The 22,970-nt window shown below is 39.0% G+C and overlaps 1 protein-coding gene across 3 annotated transcripts in view; it reads right to left on the bottom strand.

Annotated features, from left to right (window-relative positions):
• The window catches only part of LOC140445556 (bone morphogenetic protein receptor type-2-like), an 872,505-nt gene that overhangs the window by 218,191 nt on the left and 631,344 nt on the right, over positions 1-22,970 (bottom strand). The window lies entirely within an intron of this gene.

Genomic DNA, 22,970 nt, shown 5'->3' with positions numbered 1-22,970 from the left:
ATTCTTATTTTTATTAATATAATATAATAACCAACATTAGCCGTGAAAGTTTTAATTGTTTTTTTGCTAAATATATTAGTATTAAAACTTTACTGATTTACGACTGTCCAATATCAAATCTTTAGAATTCATATCCAAAATTGGACAGTATAATTTTATCACCCAGTAGACCGAATGAATCTATTTGTTATTAAATACACACACGTAGTTAATTAGGTTACATACACATTTGGTCAATTATCAATAATATAATTTGGACATCAGTCAAAAGTGCTGACAAAGTTAAACTATTTACATAAATTAAATACACATGTCACGCGAGGTCCGCGAAAATATTGACCCAATTAAAGTTTATATAAAACTAAGATCTCTTGCCTAGAGAGGCATTCAATCAATATTCACTCAACGAACTTGATAGTCTTCAACGATCAACTTCATCAGTCTCTACTCAAAGTAATCCCGGGTCTACACCCATAGTGTACGTCTCTACAATAAACTCTGCTACTATTATTTGGTGTTTCCATTACAACTGAACGAACATCTTCACTGAGCCAACGAAGGGGATTTGTTCATGGTCCTATCGAGAAACAGAATACTTCAAGGAAGTTTGAGAGAGCCTATACAGTCCACGCCAGCAACACCCTCAGTAGCAGAGAGAGACCACTAGACCCGGGAGAACGAGAGCCATATCAAAGCCGAGAGCCACACTAGAGCCGAGAGCAGTACCAAAGCCGAGAGCCACACTAGAGCCGAGAGCAGTACCAAAGCCGAGAGCCACACTAGAGCCGAGAGCAGTACCAAAGCCGAGAGCCATACTAGAGCCGAGGCAGTACCAAAGCCGAGAGCCATACTAGTGCCGAGAGCAGTACCAAAGCCAAGAGCCATACTAGAGCCGCAGAGCAGCCAAAGGACAGGACCGATTGCAGAACCCACCAGAAGCGAGGGATCCTCAACGTCTAAGAACACAAAAAACCGTAAGTTTTTGAATAATTACAAAATCTTCCATCTTTTACAATCTTACAATTTAACAAGTTTTTTTTTATTACAATTTAACAATTTAGAACAATCTCCACTCTATCAATCGTATAATAATGTACTTTAGAATGTATACCATTTAAATAATACAGAGAATTGATAAAACAAAAAATAAACGTCATTCACAACTATAACTTACTAAACAGTAATTTTGTATGACAATTTGAAAAAAGAAACGTTCATACATATAGCTTGCTTTTAATTTCACGTAAATAGTTTATTTCGAAAAATTAAAATAATTACGTAGCAAATAATTTCATTTATTTTGATAACAATATATATACATATATGTATATATATCATTATAAGAGTGTGTGGATTACATCTTGACCTACCTCAGTACAAAGAATAGCACAGCAGGCAAGGTCAAACTCATATTTCGCTAAATTGCACATTCCGATAGAAAAGAAAGTGTTATAGTACAGGTATACTTATTTAATAAATAACGTACATTTCGTATTGCCTAATATATTTACCGCTGAATGTAAAAATTTATAAGAATAATCATGGAAAGCATATACGTTAAGCAAGCGGAATTAGGAACAGAAATAACGAAACTCGTTTCAAATACAAAAAAGGATTCCCAATCTCGGAAAAATCAACAATACATCCGGGATAGACAGGAAAAATTAGAAGAATATTGGGCAAAATTTTTAAATAACCACGAAAAGCTGCTAGAAGGGGGTATAACGAAAGAAAAATATTTTGAAACAAAATACTATGATCAGGTATTTAAGATATACATTGAGGGGAAAACCCTGTTGGAAGAATATGGAAGGGTGCTGAAAAGAGGAAAAGCACCGAAAGTAAAGGAGATACAGATAAGAAAACAAAGAATCGAGGAATTATTACGGCCAGAAAATGAACAAGACTTGCAGGAGGATGAAGAATTGCAGTCAGAGTTAAGAGAATACATGGAAAAGGTGAATACACTAATGATTGAAGCAGCAGTAAATGAGGAACTAGACGCTACAGATAATGGAGAAGTAGAGAGAATAAATCATCTAAAGAGGAAAGTCAGGGAAGTTTTAAAGAAAATAAGGCCAGGAATGCAACGGCCAGAAAGCACACAGAGGAGGGACGGTGTGACATTGCCGCAGGTAAAAATCCCTGTGTATGAAGGCAGATATGAAACGTGGAGAACTTTCCACGATCTGTTTACTAAAGTAATACATGAAAACGACCAGTTATCAAACGCAGAAAAAATGCAGTAACTAAAAACTCAAGTAAGAGGGGAAGCCAACAGAATGATACAACACTTAAACATATCCGAGGCCAACTACGAAGTGGCCTGGAACATGCTAAAAGATAGGTATGAGAACCCAAGGATGATATTGTTTAAATTAATAGACAGGATGCTACTAGCGCAGGAAGTAAAGGAATCTTCTGCTAGAGCATTGAAATCACTACATGACACCTTCCACGAAAGTCTGGAAGCCATAGGAGGGTTAGGAACAGACACGGAAGCGTGGAGCCCATTGATAGCCCGAATTATCATAACGAAATGGGACAATGAAACTAGGAGGCTGTACGAAAACCACATTGGAGACAGTAGAGAGATACCGACGTACAAATCGACACAAACATTCTTACAGCGAAGATTTCAGACACTGGAACTGCTGGAGTCAGAAAAAAGACAAGAGAAGCAAGGAGGATCTCTTAGGAAACCAAGAACACATTGCGTGATATGCAACGGAGATCACGGAGTACCGAACTGCAGAGAATTTCAGGAACTCAATGTAAGAGACCGGAACAGGATGATAAAAGAAAAAGGATTGAGTACAAACTGCCTAGCACATAAAAAAGAAAAACAATGTTATTCACAATATAGGTGCAGACACTGTGGCGGAGACCACCACCATATGTTGCATTATGAAAAAGGAAACACAAGCAACAAAAGAAACTCCAATGGAACGAAAGGAGAACAAACACAAGAAAGAAATGGAAGAGATTCAAACAATAGAAGAAACGGGTACCAAGCTGATAGGTACAGAGGAGGAAATAATAATCCATACAACGCCAGAGAACAAAATAACGGAAGGCGAGAAAATACACAAGATACCAATGGGTCTAGGAATAGCAACGACCAACAAAGAGGGCAGAATTCAGTAAACTGTGCAAGCCATAAGGAAGGTAAAGCATTACTAGCGACAGTTGTGGTACGCATAAGAGATGCGAAAGGAGATTCACACATAATGAGAGCACTAATCGACCAAGGGTCACAATGCGCATTTATAACGGAACAAGCTGCGACGACGCTAGGAACAACAAGGAAGCCCATACAGGCGACCATATCCGGAATAGGCTCGTCAGGAGAAAAAACAGCCAAATGGAGTATGAAACTTATAATCGAAACTCATTACGAAAGTGACTTCGAGATGGAAATAGAAGCACTAGTACTACCGAAGATAACAAGGAATTTACCGGAACAGGATATAATTCTACCGGACTATAACGAGAAAAATGCAATACTGGCAGATCCAAGATATTACAAGGTAGGGAAGATAGACTTACTACTAGGAGTAAAAGAATACAGTTACATATTGACAGAAGGGATGCACAGAATAAGTAATGGACTCCTGAGTCAAAACACCAAACTAGGATGGATAGTTTCGGGAATAGCACGAGAAAGGGAGAATATAAAAGCAGAAGTATGCTGTATGATATCAAGACAAGAAATGGACGTACAAATAAAGAACTTCTGGGAATTAGAAGAAGTAAATCAGGACACAAGTTTCTCAGTGGAAGAACAAGAATGTGAAGAACTGTATCGACAGACTGTAAAAAGGAATGAAGAAGGGAGATACGAAGTAAAAATTCGTCGGGAAGTCGGGAAGACGTCGCAAAGTTAGGAGAATCTAAACAGCAAGCATTCGCCAGATTGATGCAACTAGAAAGGAAGTTTGCAAAAGACAAACAGTTAGAAGCGAATTACAGACAATTCATGGAAGATTATAAAAACCAAGGTCATATGGTAATAGCAGAAAACCAGGGAGATGGGTACTACTTACCTTATCATCCAGTGAGAAAAGAGGACAGTACTACAACGAAAATAAGAGCCGTGTTTGATGCATCAAGCAAAAGCTCATCGGCAGTAAGCCTGAATGATATTATGCACACAGGGCCGAAATTACAACAAGATTTGACAAATATACTATTACGATGGAGATCCAATAAGGTAGCATACTCAGCGGATCTGGAAAAAATGTTTAGACAAATCAGAATGGCAGAAGAAGACCAAAAATATCAAAAAATTTTGTGGAGAAAGGACACAAAGGACCACATACAAGAGTATAACTTAACGACGGTGACATACGGCACGGCCGCAGCACCCTTTTTAGCGTTAAGAACAATACAACAATTACAAGAAAACGACGGTGACATACGGCACGGCCGCAGCACCCTTTTTAGCGTTAAGAACAATACAACAATTACAAGAAGACGAAGGAGCGAGGTACCCGTTGGCATCGAAAATTGTAAAAGAAAACATGTATGTAGACGATATACTAGGAGGAGCTGAGACAGTGCAGGAAGCAGAAACAGCCCAAAAGGAATTAATACAACTGTTCAGAAAAGGAGGTTTCATTCTTAGAAAATGGTTGAGCAACGAAGAAAAAATAATGGAGAACGTAGCGGAGGATATGAGGAACGTAGACTCCAAGGCATTCAAACAAGAAGAAGTACGGAAAACGTTAGGAATACACTGGTCACCTAAAGAGGATATAATCACATTCAAAATAGGGATAACGACGGCAAAGAAAATAACGAAAAGACACGTACTGTCAGAAGTAGCAAAACTATACGACCCACTGGGATGGATAGCACCTGTAGTAATTCAGGCGAAAATGTTCATACAGGAATTATGGGAGCAAAAGACCAGTTGGGATAAAGAATTAACTAGCAACCAACAAAGCAGGTGGAATACATACCAGGCGCAATTAGTAAATCTGGAGAAAATAACATTGCCCAGGTGGAACAACTTAAGCAAGATAAACAGAGTAGAACTACATGGATTTGCAGATGCGTCTATGAAAGGATATGGAGCGGTAATCTACTCAAGGGTATTAGGCCCAGAAATTAAAACGAATCTAATGATAGCAAAATCGAAAGTCGCACCATTGAAAGGGAAAACGACGTTACCGAGGCTCGAGCTGTGTGCCGCGGTACTACTAGCAAATTTAATGAAGAAAACCCTACAAGCATTGAACAGGGAAAACATTGAGGTATATGCATGGTCGGACTCAACGATAACCCTGGCTTGGATAAGGGGATCATCAAAAAGGTGGAAAATGTTCGTCGCCAACAGAGTAGAGGAAATAAGAGGCGTTATAGAACCGAAAAATTGGCATAAGGTAGATACAAAGGAAAATCCAGCGGACATCCTCTCACGTGGAAGTACCGCATCAGAATTATTAGAAGCAGAGCTATGGTGGAAGGGACCAACTTGGCTGACTAGTAACAAAACTTTAACGCAGGAATCAGAAGAAATACCAGAGACAAATGAGGAGGAAGTCAAAACGAAAATAACGGTGCACACGACAACGATAAAGGAGGACATATGCGAGAGATTCTCAAATTTAGAAAGAATGAGAACAGTACTTTCATATTGTAGGAGATTTGCAGACAAATGCAGAAAAAAGAAAGACAATGGACAAAGTCAGCTTACAGTCCAAGAATTAGAGGAAACGCTATTAAAGGTGATAAAGCACACACAGCACGCCTACTTCAAACAAGAAATAAATAAGCTGGAGAAGAAACAGCAATTAGACAAGAAAAATAAATTAGCGTCATTGGTACCATTCCTGGATAGACAAGGAATTCTAAGAGTCACCGGAAGACTGAGACACACGAATCTAAAGTACGGAGAAAAACATCCGATAATTTTGCCAAAGGATAGTGCATTAACAAAGTTACTTATAACAGATAGTCACGCAAGAAATCTACATAGCGGATTACAACAAACACTACAGTACATAAAAAGGAAATACTGGATAATCAACGGCAGAAGAACCGTGAAAGATCATCTAGCAAAATGTTTAGGGTGCAGGAGGTATAAAAGCCAAGCAGCACAACAATTAATGGGAGATCTACCGAAAGACAGAGTGAACCCGAGTCATCCCTTTACTAACACAGGGATAGATTATGCCGGGCCAATAAAAATAAGTACCACGAGAGGCAGAGGACAGAGGAGCTATAAGGGCTACATCTCAGTATTTGTGTGTCTGTCAACGAAGGCAGTACACCTTGAGGTAGTAAGCGATATGTCTAGGGATGCATTCATCGCAGCGTTCAAGAGATTTACGGCACGCAGAGGACAGTGCAACAACGTATACAGCGATAACGGAACCACATTCGTAGGAACAGCAAATTTGTTGAAAAAAGAAAATCAAAAAATAGATGACGAGATAAAACAAGGATTACTGGCACTAGGTACCCAGTGGCATGTCATACCTGCATATGCACCACATTTCGGAGGATTATGGGAGAGCGCAGTGCGAATAATGAAATATCACTTGAAAAGAATCATCGGGGAAACAGTTCTAACATATGAAGAATTGAGTACGGTGCTGGCACAAATAGAAGCATGTATGAACTCGAGACCATTATGTGGGTCATCAGAAGACCCTGAAGGGAAAATAGCCCTGACACCAGCTCACTTCCTTATAGGGAGAGAAATTATATCACCAAATCGGGAAGAAGAGCTTACGACTTATTTGAAGATGCCGACGAGGTGGAGATTAGTGGAGAAAATAAAAAGAGACTTCTGGAAAATTTGGAAACAGGAATACCTGCACCAATTACAACAGAGAAATAGATGGCATAAGGCGCACCCTAACATAAAAGAAGAAGAAATAGTTATAATTAAAGAAGAGGATACACCTCCAGGCAGATGGCCATTAGCAAGGGTAACAGAAACACACCCTGGAGCGGAGGGATTAACCAGAGTAGTAACAGTGAGAAAGGCAAACGGGAAACTGACTAAAAGACCCATACATAAGCTAATACGACTGGAAGAAGAGAAACAGGAAAAGCCGAAGAAGGCAGCAGCACTAAGATGGAAGAAAATACTAGTAGCTATAATGTTTTTAACGATGTTAAAACCCATAAAGGCAGAACCGTATAAAATATATAATCCGGTACCAGGATTTTTCACAGAAGACCTTGGAGAGGTCGTCATAGACCGGGGAACATTTCGAATAAAGGTGTTACTCGAAAAAGGAAGAATTCGAACAGAGCACCAACTAATAGGAAATATGATACAAGGCGTACGAGAACTGTGTCATGAGATAAAAATCGTGAATTGTAAGGATATAATAGAGAAGTTAGAGGAAGGACAAAGAAAGGCGGAGTCAGTAAGCGAGGGGTTGACAGTAGAAATAAAAGGAAGGGAAAGAAGAGGAATATTAGGAACAATATTAACCTCAGTATTTGGAGTCAATGACGAAGCCTACAGTAACATTGAAGCATTAGATAATAACCAAAAGGAGCTAATAAAGGGATCACAGCACCAGGCGAAGATAATGTTAGAAACAATAACATCAATCAATCACACAGAGAACAGGATAAACAAGCAAATGCACAAGTTTAACAAAGCACTAATCACAGGTCTACAAGAAATATCTAAAGGACTTAACGAAGTAGAAGACAAAGCACAAAAACTAGAAACCGAATATAGCACGTTACGAATACAAACGATAGCATTACAAGTTATGGACTTCATAAACGAATATACTCAATTTTACGAGGGAATATTAAACCTTCACTATAACCACGGACACTTCATTGATATAGTGAAACCGGGTGAAATAACCAAATTAATAGGGAAAGCAGGGCAGATACTGCCTCAAGGGGTCGAAATACGACGACAACCCATTATAGAAACAGAAGTCAGTCATGACGACAGATATATAACAGTCATCGGCTACTTCATAGTGACAGGGAAAAATAAGTACAGCATGCTCAAAGCCACGGCCATACCACTTAACGTTAAGGGGTCGGTGTTGCGCACATTTGTCGCCCCAAGGAATCTACTGGTCGTAGATTATAACACACTGCACTACTTCGAATTGACCGCGGAAGATAGAGAAAGATGCTTACTGTTGACACAGGCACAGATAGCGTGCTCACCAACGGCTATAAGAAACATGGATACCCAACCAAACTGCATATTTGAAGAAATTTATGAGCGATCTAAGAATAGCACATGTCCAGTGGTAGCCAGGACAATACAGACAGCTCAATGGAGTAAGATAGGTACTCCCAACCTCTGGCTAGTTATCACGCCAGTCACGATACACATATCCATTATTTGCGATGGAAATCGGAACGAAAGAGTACTGGAACGAGTCACATTCCTGAAGCTTTCACCCAAATGTATCGCCCAAACGAAAAATATTACATTACTCCCCACTAGCAGTGGGGTGGACAGAGCAGTGACGAGTTACCTGAAGTCGCCAATCACTCCCGTGGCCCAACTGGTGGCGAGGACACCCCGCAAGTTTAACACGCCTCTAAACACCTACCTTGACATACCAGGAGGAGAGCTACGTCATGTGTTACTTGAGGAGGAGAGTCTGGAACAAGAAATGACGCATACGCAGTACCGTCCTGTTGCACGACTATGTCGTTCAGGGAATCCACAAACTCAGACTAACGAACAGGAAGTACCTGTATTAGTTAGTAATCGGCACAACAATGTACCGTCGACTTCCCAAGTTGACATCCCACTTTCCACATTTTCATCCAATTGCCCTAATTTTAATCTAGAGATAGAGTCGGACATTGATAGCTAGGGTACGGTTGGAAGATTGTTGATTATTCTTAAACTATTTATAATTTATCATGTTTGAATTTTACTATGTTATGTAATACTTATATGTAAACTTTGAGTATTGACACTTGGGCCAGATTGCCCGATTCCGCAGTATGTCCAATATCAAATCTTTAGAATTCATATCCGAAATTGGACAGTATAATTTTATCACCCAGTAGACCGAATGAATCTATTTGTTATTAAATACACACACGTAGTTAATTAGGTTACATACACATTTGGTCAATTATCAATATTATAATTTGGACATCAGTCAAAAGTGCTGACAAAGTTAAACTATTTACATAAATTAAATACACATGTCACGCGAGGTCCGCGAAAATATTGACCCAATTAAAGTTTATATAAAACTAAGATCTCTTGCCTAGAGAGGCATTCAATCAATATTCACTCAACGAACTTGATAGTCTTCAACGATCAACTTCATCAGTCTCTACTCAAAGTAATCCCGGGTCTACACCCATAGTGTACGTCTCTACAATAAACTCTGCTACTATTATTTGGTGTTTCCATTACAACTGAACGAACATCTTCACTGAGCCAACGAAGGGGATTTGTTCAACGACCGTTTTATGAGTTTGAGGCACATTTCGTGCTCTCAACAATTTGTGAACGGAGAATAGTCAAATAATCCTGAAAATCCTCCATGACTAAATTGATGAATATTTAAATAAATTTCAAGTTTCAAAAGGTACCTGCTGTAAAATTTGAAAATCTACTACTAATACAATTATTGGCAACATCTCAGGAGTTTAGAAGTGTACGCAAAATGGTAAATACGGATCCCAAAAATGGTTTATCCTGTTGTGGAGTCCACTTAATCCTACATGTTGGTCGGAATCTACATAAAGCACTACTTAGATAATAATATACACGGTGTATATTCTACTGGAGTTAGTATAATACCGTTTTAGAACGGAGCTTACATTAACCGCTAGATGTATATATATATATATATATATATATATATATATATATATATATATATATATATATATATATATATATATATTTAGGGATTCTACAGTATTCACTGCCTTCCCTCGCTCAACCGTTTCCATCTCTCTCTGTTGTTCCATTCTCCATCGTTTAGTCCTCTCTTACTCATGGCGTCGTCTACTTCGTTCCTCCAGGATTTTCGGGGTCGTCCTCTTTTCCTCTTTCCTATGGGGCTCCATTCGGTTATTCTTTTTATCCATCTGCTGTCGCTAGTTCTTCTTACATGTCCATACCACTTTAATCTTTTTTGTTCTATATATGTTAGTATGTCTGTTTCTATCGATGTTCTATATATATATATATATATATATATATATATATATATATATATATATATATATATATATATATATATATATATATATATATATATATTATACATACACGTACATAAAAACATCCACGTATCTATGCTAGACATACACACTATGATATAGATGCCGAAGCAGGTAGAAAGCTAGATTTAATGGCTTTGTTGCTATTTTTTAGAATTATATTGCACTCCATCATAGTGCTGTTTATGGGCGAGCAATCTGTCTCACAAATGTGAATGGGAATTTTTAACTGAAAATCCAAGTTGAAAATGTTAATTAAAATTTGTTAAAACGGTTAAGAATCCAGTCCAGTCTACAGTTAAGACTAACTTTATTTTGTTCTAAAAGTGAATACAAAATTGACAGTTTACATGGTACCAATCCTAACTTCCTGTAAATGATATATGGTGCTAATATTTAAATTTATTTAGTTGATTCAATATTTTAACACCCCCACTTATCAATAAAACAAAATTTATTGGTTACCTATACCAAACAGTCTCAATAATCTATGCAGCTTAACATCAGTAGGCATATATTTTACATTAATTATTATGTCAGATATTAGGTGTTTCAAAAAATGATATCTTACATCAATAAGCTTATTTCTTTTATGATAAATTTAATTTGTTGATAGGTCTAATGCACTTTCATTATCATTAAATAAAATATTACATTCAGTTTTCAGTTTTCAGTTTAATTAAATCACTTAGCAAACGACTAAGAAAAACAGCCTCCATAGCAGCCTCTGACAAGGCCGTATATTCTGCCTCGTAGCTAGATAAAGCTACCGATTTTTATTTTGCACTTTGCCAAGATATTGTAGAGCCACAAAGCTTAAATACATATCCCGTAAAGGATCTTATGATCTAATGTATTGCTTGCCCAATCGGCATATACAAAACCTTGTAATTCTAAATCATCTTTTGAGTCAATCAGAGAATAATTAATAGTATCTTTTAAATACCTTAATACTGTTTTTGCACATTTCCAATAAGACTCATTATAATTGGCTCACGAAACTGACTGTAAATGATATATCTGTTCTGGTTAAAACAAATAAATACATCAAACTACCAGTTACCGTCTGATAAGAAAACTTATCTCTAATACAATTGTTACTATCACCAATTGATAAAGATAACTTTGGTTCAATTGGGGTTTTAACTCCTTTGGCATCACTCATGTTAAATCTCTTTAACAACCGAATAATATAGTTTTTCTAATTCAGAGCAATATAACCTTTATTTGGATCAAAGTCTATTTGCATACCTAAACATTCCCTAACTCTACCAAAATCACACATTTTTTAGTCTACTTGTTTCACTTTTATAATTTGAAAACATAAAAAAAATCATTTACATATACTTCTACAACCGTAATTTTATTATTTCCTCTTTTTTTATAGATACAAGGTTCATGTATTGATTTCTTATAATTAATATTTTCCAAAACTTTACCTCAGAATTCCAGATCCTTAAAGACTTTTTAAGCCCATAAGTAGGCTTATTTATTTTTAAACATTTTTTATCTACTAAATCAAAACCCTCTGGTGATGACGTGTATATTTTCTCTTTCAAATGACCATTTAGAAATGCTGTTTTAACATCTAAATGAGTAATATTCAAACCTAATTTTATAGAAAGTGAAAAGAGCAACCTTAAAGAAGAATGTCTTATTACTGGCACAAACTTTCTGTATAGTCTATATATTCTCTTTTATTAAAACTAGCTACTAGTCTTGCACGATTTTATTTCGCTATTGCACTTTAACTTAAACACCCACTTATAGTACAAGATTTGATCAACTACGTTATGAATATAGTGATTGCAGGATCACTATATTCATAACGTAGTTGATCAAACACACATCTTTACATACATTTAAAATTAGGAGAATAAATTGATAATAGTCGCTACTGAAAAAGGAGCCGCAAAAATATTTAATTAAAAGTAATTAGCTTTAGACAATATTTGATTTGGTTAATTTGGTTTTTAAATCAAATACGCTGTTCATGATGTATAAGCATGTGTTTAATATTAAATGATAGCTATTTGTTTCCTAATATGATGATATAAGGTTGACTCAGAAAAAAAATGGTCACAAATTAGGATTACCAGCTGTTAAAGACGCGAATTATCATAGATAACGTAAAATAGAGTTTAGTCACAACGACACTGGTTTGACAAGTGCTAATGTGTATATTTTTATATATCTATCGTCACATGCTTTAAAACTTCACACAACTGACACTTCAAACCTGTAGCGTTGAACGCTTGCTGTTTTTTATTTTATCTTTGATACCCCGCGTTTCTAACAGCTGAAACCCTCATTTTCGAATTAAGTTTTTTTTATTTCCATTGAGAAAAGCGGCATAAACGCATGTTTTTCGGATGTTTTCAACTTCGGACATTTATTTTTATAGTAACCGATTTGTTTACAATGATCACATCTAATTTTTGACAGATCTCTGTTTACGCAGGTTAATAATAATAACACTATTATTATATTTAATTAGAAAAGAAATAAGTTTTATTGTTTTACAAGTACAAGTGTAAGGTGTACAGAGAACAGTGACAAATGTCAAATAAGTAATCAGACATCAATAAGAATAAAACGTGTTGCCAACATACATAATTAAAATAACTATATTACTTAATTGTGCAGCAACATAGCAACATGTCTCTCTTGTTATTTACGCCGTCATCACTTCTGTGATTTTTAAACCGTCTGTTGTGATTGGTTCTGTTACTAGTACCACGTGCAAACGTAATGCCAGTGTTACCAACATCACTTTCCATGCCCAACACTTTTGTTTTGCTTGAATCGGAATAACAATTTTAGAGTGTTCGATCGCCATTGTAATTATAATGGTGAAAAACGATCACGTAAAACCGCCAAAAGTAGCGAACCTATCCACTCATCGTCAGTTTTAAAACCAGTTTAACTCAATTTTTGTCCTTTTGGCTATCTTCCAATCGCGTTGAAATTAGACTTCTCAATAAAGTGATTTTTCTTACGTACCCAAGTCATCAAACAACTTTTTTAAAGCGTCCCACATTTTTTCGCGTTTTTTGCTTGTTGTATATGTACATATATATAACGATAGATCAAGCAAAATAATTAACTTGTCATTAGCTTTTTCTTGTTTGTCCACTTCGGTTTCAGTTCCATCTAAACACGTGGACAAACCTTCTAGAACAAGATAATGTTGCAGTGCGAAACCCAATCATTCTAATTTTCGCGGCCTAACAACTTTGGCACCGTAGATATGTAATTCACTGCCATTATGAACCTTAACACTCACTAGTATACAACGTTTATACATTTACCGAGGTTATAGTGGTCTGAGCCACTATAACCTGTTAAAACTTATAAATTAAACGAAACAGTTGAGTATACGGTTAACACTACTTTATTTTGTTCCAAAAATGAATACAATTGACAGTTTATATTATACCAATCTTAACTTCCATGGCAAATGACATATGGCGCTAATATTTAAATTTTGTTTACCTGATATAAATATTTTAACAGAAAACAGTCGCAGAATACTTGAGTCAGAACACAGTATGTCTCAGAACACTTGAGAATTTCCAGGATCTTTAATGACTCTATTCTACAAAAATAAACAAAGATATTAGACGAGAAAAACTAATTTTTAGACGTGGCAACGGTGTATATTTGAGAACATATGTGTTACGATGCATATTTGACAAACCTATCAGCCAAGTTAACCCCTTTGGAATATATTAGTATTATTAACATCCAAATCCAATATCCAATATAATATATATATATATATATATATATATATATATATATATATATATATATATATATATATATATATTGTCGCTGAGGTTGATCTACGGAAGGCTGTGGATCACCACCAGTCGCTCTGTCCGCTGAGGCAGACGATCGGAGAAGTCTCTGAGTGTCCATGTTAACTAGAACAAATAGTAAACAGAGGGAAAAGGAAGAACAAGAAAATCAGAAGATGGTTTTCTTTGTTTATTAAAAGTCGGCGCGTCGGGGTCAGTTCGCCACGGATTTCCCTATACTGAGGTATATCAATGGTCTTCTCTGGACGACGTGTGCGACCAAGCTATGTGGATGGATGCACGCCTCGTGCTTGCACGGAGTCAGCCACTTATAGTACGAGTTATTTATAGTTTGAATCCCGGAGATACGAGTATCTCGGAGACCGTCTTAATAACCGTATTAAATGGTATCTGACTCGCTATTCAAGCTTGTTGAGGACGTGCTTGTTGCTAAGCTGTTAAGGCAGAGCAGAAAGCGCGAACTAACCTCAAGCACGCCGCGTGAGAGGACCTGAGAGGTACCTAAAACAGAAGGGTCAAAAATATGGGAAGTAATAGATGTAACATAAAATAGTAAATATGTGAAATTGTAAGTAAATTTAAATGAGGGTTCTGGAAGAAAGAATAACGGTTAGTTATCATTAAATATACGCGCAAATATATATATAAACACAACTAAGCTGAAATACTAAGCTGGAAGAGAAATAAGGTTAGATAAAATGAAAGACTGTAAAAAGGAAATGGCAATGTATTAAATATCAATGGCAACGAAGTTGCAACAAATAATTATACATAAACAAGTAGCAAATATAATAATAATATCGTAAAGGCACAAACATATAAATATCAATGTATCCTGAAAGGTAACAGAAAAAATGGTAAAAGCGAGATATACAGTATAAACACAATAACATGGAATATATATATATAGCTGCAAAGAAAAGAAATAAATAACCAAATAATATTCAGAAGAATATTAACTATTACCAACAGGAACAGTGATGCAGAAGGGAAGTCTAATTCCCTTCCAGTGGTAAGAGTATAAGAGAAACTAGGTGATTTAACTTGGTAAGGTATTCCCCAACCAGAGGTCTTAACTAGTAGTCAGACTCAAACCGAAATAGGCCTTCTGAAATGGTGCACCGTCTTTTATCCCATTTTCGTGACCTTGGTGAGTGTTAAAAAGGGGCGTGGCCCGTAACTCACCAATTAGAAAATAGGATAAATTCGGGGACCAATCAGAAGGCCGAGAGGTGAGAAATGCGCAGATCTGATTGCGTAGTCGTCAGTTTCGTGCTGGAGACGTGGCAGATCTGTCGACATCCCCCCCCCTTTCGAGACCGGCTGGCTGGGGATACTTTTTATTTATTTTCTTAGGAAAAATACAAAAAAAATTTTTTATTCACAATTAGTAACTAGTGAGAAAAAAGTTCGAAAAAAGTTTAGAAAAACCTTCCTGACTTCGAAAGAGTGTGGAGTAAGTCTCCTTTATTGTCTTAGTCTCGGAAGGTGTACAAAATATATGACTTAGCGAAAAAAATGTATATAGGTAGAAAAAAAAAATTTTTAGTAAGTGTAGAAAATTGTCTTTAGGGGTGAAACACTGCACTAAGCTTGGACGTCTGCTTCGTCTGCTGCGTCGTTGGCTGGCTCGTTGGCAATGTCTCGAGGTGGCGGTGCTGGTCGGATGTCATCCACATGGATGAGGCGATCAACGTCTTGGTCCCTATGTACCTCGTACGTGTGGTCTCCGGCTGCTCGTAGAACGGTGTGTGGTCCGGTCCATGTTTGTCCAAAGTTGCCTTTTAGATGGTTTCGGACCAGCACTTGCTCTCCTGGGAGGTATGTACGAGGTTGGCGGACATCAGGGTTGTCTGGGAATAGATTTCTTGCGTAGATTGTCGCTCTCTGGACTGCACGGTTTACTCGCTGCTCTCTGGTCTCTTGCTGTCGGACTTCGTGCTCGGTTTCCTGGGACCTTCTCGGGCGGTATCCAAGGAGTAACTCTGCTGGTGTCTGGTCCGTGGAGTTATTTTTTCGTGTGCGGAGGCTGAACACTATGTCTGCTACGTATGTGTCCCAGCGTGGGTCTTCGTTCGAGGTCACTCTTGCCCTCAGACCTTTCTTCAATTCTTGAACCCGTCGCTCGACTGGATTTGCTCTCTGGTGGTAGATGGGGCTCTTCTCACCTTCGATGTTATGTTTTCTCAGGAACCGTTCCCAGGCATCGGTTCGGAATTGGACGGCGTTGTCCGTGATAATTGTCGAAGGTCTGCCCCATCTATTGCAAACTTCTTCTTGTAGGAAATTTATTATTTGTTTGCTTTTTGCGACGGGAGTACATCTATATTCTAGCCAGTTGCTTAGGCAGTCGGTGGCTAACAGGATATATCTATTCTTCGTGCCTCTGGCTACAGGGTAAGGTCCGAGGACGTCGAATGACACTCGTTCCCATGGGGCGGTTGGATTTCGAGGGATGATGGGGGCTTTCGGTTGTCTCTGGGCTGCTTTCGTGGTGGCACAGGTTAGACATGACTTGACGTATTTGACGACATCTTTTGACATTGTGGGCCAGTAGTACACCTCCCTGATGGCTCGAGTGGTTTCCTCTTGGCCGGGGTGGTTTGCCTCGTCGCTGTCGTGGTACGTCTGTAGGATTTCCGGGCGGAAACCGGGGGGGACTAGAAGTCGGAGGTTCTCTTGGTCTTTGTAGAAGGCGGCCTCGTTCTCGACGGTGAACTCTTCGATGAGGCTTCTTTCTACGTCGTCTCGAGGTCCTCGTCGGGAAATTCGATGCCATCGCTTGACGAACCTCTTCATTCCGGGGTGGACTTGATGGTCTCTCTGGATCCTGGTCTGCAGCGGCATATCTGACAGGTCGTCGAGGATGGGATGCGCTGCTCCTTCCTCGTCGTCATCCAGGAGGCACAGCAGGGGGAAGTCGTCTTCTTGACGTTCAGTAGTCTGGGGCCAGGCGAGTCGTTCCACTTCGGCATCGGCGTCGTGGTGTGGTTGCTCGTCTTGGACTGGGTTGCGGGATAGGTGGTCTGGTAGCTCGTTGTCTTTTCCTGGTATGTGGACGACATCAAAGTTAAACTCTTGCAATAGGAGGGCCCATCGGGACAGCTTGGCTTTGTCTGATTTGTAGCGGTCTAACCATAGGAGGGCTCTGCTATCGGTGAATAGAGTGAACTTCTGGTCCTGGAGGAAATGCTTGAACTTCTTTAACGCCCAAACCACTGCGAGGCACTCTTTTTCATTAATGTGGTACCTACGCTCTGCTGGTCTCAGTTTGGTTGAGCTGTAGGCCACAATTCTTCGGTTATCTGCTGGTCCTTGGAACAGTACCGCTCCCATTCCGATGTCAGACGCATCTGTCTGTATACTGAACGGTTGGCTGGCATCTGGCCGTTTTAGTTCCAAGTTTCCGGAGATGGCTGTTTTGATTCGTGTGAATGCCTCTTCGGCTTGTTCGTTCCATTTGAATTTTTTGTTACCGGCTGTCAGGTCGGTTAATGGGGTGACCATCGTGGCAAAATCTGGGATGAAGTCGCGTAACCAGCTTGCTGTACCTATGAAACTTCTGGCTTGTTTCAAGGTTCGTGGTGTTGTGAAGCCTCGGATCTTTTCACAGTGTTTGTGCAGTGGTTGGGTGTTGTCGGACGTAATCTTGTGGCCCAGGTATTCAAGCTCATCTGCTGCGAACTTGTATTTCTTCAGCGAAACCCACAGGCCATGGGTTCGCAACCTCTCCAGGACCAGCTGTAGGTGGCGTTGGTGTTCTTCCCAGTTGTTGGAGAAGATTATGATGTCGTCCATGTACACCTTTACGAAGACGTCGATGTAACCGGCTAGGACCGTCGTGACCAGTTTTTGGAAGGCTGCGGGACCGTTCTTCAATCCGAAGGGCATCACCGTGAACTCGAAGGCTGACCCATCAGGAAGGCTGAATGCTGTCTTCGGTTTGGAGTCTTCATCGAGTGGTATTTGCCAAAATCCACTCTTCAAGTCGAGGGTGGAAAAGATTGTGGCCGTGCCCAGTTCCTTGATGCTGTCATGGATTGGAGGCATGTTTGACACTTCGTCCACGGTGATGCCGTTGATTTTTCGGTAATCGACGCAGAACCTTGGCGTGCCATCCTTCTTGGTCACGATGACGACGGGGCTGTTGTAGGGGCTTTTACTAGGTCGGATCACCCCAGCGGATAACATTTCCTGGACCTCTTGGAACATTATCCGCTTCTTCTCTTGCGAGTACTTGTAGGGTCTGACGTTTATGGGTCGGTCGTCAGTCAGGTCGATCCGCATGGTCACGGCTTTCGTTGTCGGCTGGCGGATTCTATCATCGAAGACGTCGCTGTAGTCTTGGATCGTCTGCTCGATGGTGCGGAAGGCGAATTCTGGAGCTTGGTCCGGTTGGAGCTTCTGAGTCAGGGTGCTGTGTTTCGTTGTCTTCGGAGACTCCCAGTATAGCGTTCGGCGGCTCTGGATCCCAGCGTGCAGACACTTTCGGGGTATGTCTACCAGGACTTCCTCTTGTTTGAGCCACGGCATGCCCAACACTAGGTCGTGGTGGAGTTGCTCGACTACGATGCATTTGACTCTGGACTTGAAGCTGTTAGTGAACCGGATGTCCACCTCTGTTGTCCCTAGACTACGGGACGTGTGGCCTTCGCACGCCAGCCGGACTGTTGATGGACTGCCTCGTATCTCTTCCCTCTGGACCAGGTTGACGCTGACAAAACTTGCCGATGCACCAGTGTCGACTAGTGCGCTGATCCGTCTGCTGTTGATTTCTGCGGAAATCTTCGGGAGGTGAGCTGAGGTAGGTTTGTGTTCCATCGGGTTCAGCTGGGGCACTACTTCGGTTGAGGTCCTTAGTTGAGTGTGCCCCTGTTGTCGTTTCCCTGGTTCTGGTCTTGGGTAGTACGGGGTCTGGGCACTGGACGGTTCTGTTGGCGGTTGCTGGGGCCTCGGTTCCGCCAGTCGTCGATCGTTTCTGATGATCTCGGGGTTTGGTGGCCTCGTGGTGGATTGTCGGATCGGTTCGACGTCTGGGTGGTGGGTGTGCTGGCAGCTAGACGGTGGTCGAGTTCTAGCTCGTCTGCGGCACGTCTGAGGTCTTCTTCCGTCCTAGGGGTTGCTATCCGCATGTGTTTACGGATTTCGGGCTTCAGCTGGTCGACAATTATGCGGCATCGCTTTTCTTCGGAGACTTCCGGGGCTACTCTTCGGAACAGGGCCATCTTCTTTGAGATGAATTCGGCTGCTGTCTCTTTCTTCTGCCATTGACCATACAGCTTGGCTAATAACTTGGTTATCTGTGAAGAATGACTGAAATGGTCAATCAGACGGGTAAAAAACGTACCGTGATCGAGTCTAGGGTTCGCATGGTCTACGGCCCACGTGGCTGCATCTCCGGTCAGTCCCTCTTCGAGGATGTATGCTGTCCAATGCTTCTCATCTAATCCCATGTTTTGTAGATGGTCTGTGGCCGCTTCTCTGAATTCTTCTGGGCTCTCTGTCTCTCCGCCTGAGAATTTTTGCAAAGTCGGTCTCCATCTGGGCTGTGGTGCTGTCGGAGTTGGTGGAGTGGTATCGGGTTCGCTTTTTGTCGTTTGCGCTACCGTGAGCGCGGTTACTGCTTGCATCAGGGCTGCTAATAGCGTCGGCAGCTCTGTCGGCGTGGGTGGTTGGGAATCAGTTGTCCCCGTTAGTTGGGCGCCATGTCGCTGAGGTTGATCTACGGAAGGCTGTGGATCACCACCAGTCGCTCTGTCCGCTGAGGCAGACGATCGGAGAAGTCTCTGAGTGTCCATGTTAACTAGAACAAATAGTAAACAGAGGGAAAAGGAAGAACAAGAAAATCAGAAGATGGTTTTCTTTGTTTATTAAAAGTCGGCGCGTCGGGGTCAGTTCGCCACGGATTTCCCTATACTGAGGTATATCAATGGTCTTCTCTGGACGACGTGTGCGACCAAGCTATGTGGATGGATGCACGCCTCGTGCTTGCACGGAGTCAGCCACTTATAGTACGAGTTATTTATAGTTTGAATCCCGGAGATACGAGTATCTCGGAGACCGTCTTAATAACCGTATTAAATGGTATCTGACTCGCTATTCAAGCTTGTTGAGGACGTGCTTGTTGCTAAGCTGTTAAGGCAGAGCAGAAAGCGCGAACTAACCTCAAGCACGCCGCGTGAGAGGACCTGAGAGGTACCTAAAACAGAAGGGTCAAAAATATGGGAAGTAATAGATGTAACATAAAATAGTAAATATGTGAAATTGTAAGTAAATTTAAATGAGGGTTCTGGAAGAAAGAATAACGGTTAGTTATCATTAAATATACGCGCAAATATATATATAAACACAACTAAGCTGAAATACTAAGCTGGAAGAGAAATAAGGTTAGATAAAATGAAAGACTGTAAAAAGGAAATGGCAATGTATTAAATATCAATGGCAACGAAGTTGCAACAAATAATTATACATAAACAAGTAGCAAATATAATAATAATATCGTAAAGGCACAAACATATAAATATCAATGTATCCTGAAAGGTAACAGAAAAAATGGTAAAAGCGAGATATACAGTATAAACACAATAACATGGAATATATATATATAGCTGCAAAGAAAAGAAATAAATAACCAAATAATATTCAGAAGAATATTAACTATTACCAACAGGAACAGTGATGCAGAAGGGAAGTCTAATTCCCTTCCAGTGGTAAGAGTATAAGAGAAACTAGGTGATTTAACTTGGTAAGGTATTCCCCAACCAGAGGTCTTAACTAGTAGTCAGACTCAAACCGAAATAGGCCTTCTGAAATGGTGCACCGTCTTTTATCCCATTTTCGTGACCTTGGTGAGTGTTAAAAAGGGGCGTGGCCCGTAACTCACCAATTAGAAAATAGGATAAATTCGGGGACCAATCAGAAGGCCGAGAGGTGAGAAATGCGCAGATCTGATTGCGTAGTCGTCAGTTTCGTGCTGGAGACGTGGCAGATCTGTCGACAATATATATATATATATATATATATATATATATATATATATATATATATATATATATATATATATATATATATATATATATATATATATATTATTGTGATATTTAAAGTCTTGGTGCGCCAAGCAATAATTAGCTAATTAATTTTTTTGATTAATTAAAATTATTTAAATGATATGATTATGACTCTATCACAATTTTTAATTCTTTTATCTCAGGGTTAAATTCGTGCTTCAATATCTATGCTATTACATGTGAAAGGTAAGGTCCAAAGAATACCGGAATAATAAAAAACACATATGATCTAACACTATATATTGAAATAAAAATAATGAAATAATTCACACTCAAGTTTTCAATAAACAAATCTCATATAATGATTCTCAAAATTTGTTCTACGTACGTGAACAATCAAAATTAATGGTACAAACAATATTAATTGAAATCTCAAAATCCCAAACTATTCTAACTCTCCTAATCAAAATATTTATATCCTTTCTAAATTAAGTGTAAAAATTGTGTTATCAATAAAAGAAAAAACTGCAGAAAACAAACTATCTCTCTCTGATGATGAGTGGTCCAAATCCTTGTTCCTTGTAGACTATATTATCTCCTCTCAACCGCTCCCTATGTAATCAGCAATCGTACAACAGATTGTTGCAAGTATATCGTCCTTAATGATCTCCTTCAAAAGCACAAATCATTCAAATTATGATAGCCTTTTTCCTCTCGATAAACTGAATCTCTCGTTGGCCCGAGTGAAAAATGACTCTTGGAATATCTTCTCTTTACGATAAACTGAATCTCTCGTTGGCCTGAACAGTGACTCTTGGAATATAAGTAGAAAAATATGACTTACAATATTTTGCTGCTTCAGCTTCTGTCAGATACACTAACTCCACAAAAACTCACTAACATTCAACACTACTGCTTGCTACATCTCGGGAACCGTCAGAGAACAATCACTGTTCGTCTTACAGACTTGGAAAACCGACTGATTATCTTTTTTCTCTCCTAAATCTAGCCAAACTCTCACTCCTACATACCTTTCTCACCTTTTTCAATCTCCGCCAATCAAAACTCGTCACAATTCCCCCATTTTTTCATTTCGATAACAAACAAATTTTTACCTATAATTATAAATTTCCTAAAACTTATTTACAAATAATATTTTTCTATAATTCTTAAAAACTAACAAAAACCTCTTTCTAAAATCCCTTCTATTGTCTTTAATCACTGCATTTAATGTATTTGGAAAACCCGGTTCAATTGTCTTTGGATTTCACTTAAAATTATGCGGGTCACTCAAGTATAACAAAGAAATAATTTATGTATAGCTTACATTTTGTTTAGTACAAGTAATCCAAGAATTTAATAACTTTCCTTCTTCGAAATGTTTGTTGTTTATTATCCTACTTATCTGAATTATTTTAATGTTTTTGAACTTTGAAATATTTTAATCAACCCAATATTTTTCTCGATTTTACATATCATAACAAATCCCTGCCATTTGATCTGCCGAAAACTCTTTGTTAAATTTTAAAAATGACAAAAGTTTTCTAGGATCAAATTATTTCACCATGTTATTAAAATCTACTTATGATACTGATAAATGTCGTGAATGTTAAAATACCCCGTATATTGCCTGTCTTTATACGGGATTGGATATATTTTCGTTTTAAATTTTTCCAAGTATTTTCCCTTAAAAGAAAGTTCATAATTTTTAGCCACTCGGTTTACTTCATTAACAAAATCTCCATGGTTTCCTAAAATCTTCTCTATTTTCTTTCCCATGTTTTCTCCACAATTTATTTTTCTTTCATCCTCCTTTTGTTCACATGTGTTCACTGTCCATAATACTTCTTCACAAAATTCTGGATTATCGTCCATCAGTGCCATTTTTTCTTCTGTTTTCTTTTTATCCTCTAATTCCCTTTGGTATTCCGAG

This window comes from Diabrotica undecimpunctata, chromosome 7 (genome assembly GCF_040954645.1).
Source record: "Diabrotica undecimpunctata isolate CICGRU chromosome 7, icDiaUnde3, whole genome shotgun sequence".
Taxonomy (NCBI): Eukaryota; Metazoa; Arthropoda; class Insecta; order Coleoptera; family Chrysomelidae; genus Diabrotica; species Diabrotica undecimpunctata.
This window is presented reverse-complemented; position numbering and strand designations above follow the sequence as displayed.